The sequence below is a fragment of the Labeo rohita genome, chromosome 5, assembly GCF_022985175.1.
Source record: "Labeo rohita strain BAU-BD-2019 chromosome 5, IGBB_LRoh.1.0, whole genome shotgun sequence".
In the NCBI taxonomy this organism is placed as follows: domain Eukaryota; kingdom Metazoa; phylum Chordata; class Actinopteri; order Cypriniformes; family Cyprinidae; genus Labeo; species Labeo rohita.
In genome coordinates this window covers 1,066,442-1,068,910 of record NC_066873.1, presented here as the reverse complement: position 1 = coordinate 1,068,910, position 2,469 = coordinate 1,066,442, and the positions used below count along the sequence as shown (strand labels likewise).

General features: G+C 52.7%; 1 pseudogene; it reads left to right on the top strand.

Moving 5' to 3' along the window:
• The first annotated feature begins 283 nt into the window (after window positions 1-283).
• LOC127166097 (uncharacterized) lies at window positions 284-1,844 on the top strand (annotated as a pseudogene).
• The last annotated feature ends 625 nt before the right edge of the window (window positions 1,845-2,469 follow it).

The following is a 2,469-nucleotide window of genomic DNA, read 5'->3' as shown; positions in this document are numbered from 1 at the left end:
GTTCGCGCCCCTTGTACAAGCTGGCGTACCAGATCCTTGTGTGGTCCCAGGACAAACTCCTCTCGCTGAGAGCAGTTTATGTTCCTGGGCATCTCAACTTGGGAGCAGACATCCTGTCGAGACAGGGGCCGAGGCCCGGGAATGGATGCTTCACCCCGAGGTGGTGAAGCAGATCTGGAGAGTGTTTGGTCCAGCCCAGGTGGACCTGTTTGCCACGAGGGAGAACACGCAATGTCCCCTCTGGTACTCTCTAGTTCATCCAGCTCCCCTGGGGCTGGATGCCATGGTGCAGACGTGGCCGAGGCTACGTCTGTACGCTTTCCCCGATCGCTCTGCTCCCGGGAGTTCTAGAGAGAGTGCGCCGGGACGGGGTGTCCCTTCTTCTAGTAGCCCCGTACTGGCCGGGCCGAGTATGGTTCTCGGACCTGATTTCTCTCCTCGACGGCTCTCCCTGGGAGATTCCCGTCAGGGGAGATCTCCTCTCACAGGCAGGGGGTACCATTCTTCACCCCCGGCCGGAGCTGTGGAAGCTTTGGGTGTGGCCTCTGAGGGGGCGCACCTCTTAGCTTCCGGTCTCTCAACTGAGGTTGTTGAGACCATCCTCCAATCTAGAGCTCCCTCCACGAGGAAACTGTACGCCTTGAAGTGGAAACTTTTCACTTCTTGGTGCGGACACCGCCAGCAAGACCCAGTTAACTGCCCAGTTGGCTCAGTGCTGGAGTTCCTGCAAAGCCGGTTGTCTGCAGGGTTATCCCACTCCACCTTGAAGGTCTACGTGGCGGCCATTGCGGCCTACCACGCCCCTCTTGGTGGTCTTTCCGTGGGAAAGGACCCTCTCGTTACACGTTTCCTCCGCGGTGCTTTGAGGCTCAGGCCTCCTGTACGACCTCGTGTCCCCTCTTGGGACCTGTCTGTGGTGTTAGAGGCTCTCTGCAGGCCTCCCTTCGAGCCTGTTGAGGAAATCTCGGACAGATTCCTTACTTTAAAAACTGTCCTTCTCTTAGCTCTTTCCTCCCTTAAGAGAATTGGGGATCTTCAGGCCCTCTCTGTGGCCCCTTCTTTCCTGGACTTCGCGCCAGGCCTTTCTAAAGCTTTCCTGTTTCCAAAAGCGGGTTATGTCCCTAAGGTCCCCACCTCGACACCACGGCCTGTCGTACTCCAGGCCTTTTGTCCTCCCCCCTTTCGGGATGCTGACCAGCAGAAGCTTAATTGTATGTGTCCAGTGCGAGCGCTGGATGCATACGTCCACAGGGCTGCCAGGTGGAGAAAGTCAGACCAGTTATTTGTCTGTTATGGCCCCCAAAAAGGGGCCTCCCTGCTTCTAAGCAAACTTTAAGTCGCTGGGTAGTGGACGCTATCCTTTCTGCTTATGAGGCTTCTGACCTCCCTCCTCCTTTAGGGGTCAGAGCCCATTCTACCCGGAGCATGGCTGCCTCCAAAGCTTTTCTTGCTGGGGTTCCCATGCAAGATATTTGCAACGCTGCGGGATGGTCCTCACCTTTGACCTTTGTTAGGTTTTATGAATTGGACCTGCGGGTCTCGCCTGGTACCTCTGTCCTTTGTCCTAGCACATCCTAGGCAGGGACTAGGGGTCTGGCGGCGTGGGCATCTCGTTCCCAAAGCGTTTCGACGCGGCTCGAGTTCCTGAAGGGGAACGTCTAAGGTTACGTATGTAACCCTGGTTCCCCGAAGGGAACGAGACGCCGCGTCTCGTAGCCATCCTCCTGCGTCCCTGCGAGCGCTGCTTCTCTCCTGGAAGCTGACGCTCGTTCTGGCGCACGTGCTTTTATGCTTCCTGGTCAGTGACGTCACCCGCCTGTGACGTTTCGTTCTTCCATTGGTTTGATTGCACACGTGATTCAGAGCGCGGTCACGCTGAAGGCGTTCCCAAAGCGTTCCCAAAGCGTTTCGACGCGGCGTCTCGTTCCCTTCGGGGAACCAGGGTTACATACGTAACCTTAGACGTTTTCTTATATGAAGCATATTCATCTCTGCAAAGCTCTCAGAAACACATTCAGTTACATTGATTTCTATTGCTGACACAGAGGTAGAAATCAATAGAGGTATATTTCCATTCTGTGTCAATCTTTAGAAGAAGAGGTGAAGCACTCTAGTGCGGATTTTAGTGTGGATATATTTTAGTGTGGATATAAACTTGACCTTTATTTCTTAACTAATGTCTTTCAGCCACCTTCAAGACCTTTATCAGACATCAGGAGCTTCTTAGGCAAACAGTGGCAGTCTATAATTGAGGCAGTGGTTTAAAATAATCAGAAAAAAAGGGCAATTCCTGTATAGCTGTCGCACACTGCTATGGTTAATGTTGTTAATGTAGTCAAATCTGAAATAATTTCCAAGGCCGGAATAATCTGGCAGATTTTAAAACATCAGGCATCAAACACTTCCCAATTTCAGAAATGGTTTACTAGTTGTTCAGAACACAAAATGCACATACACATGACCAGTAAA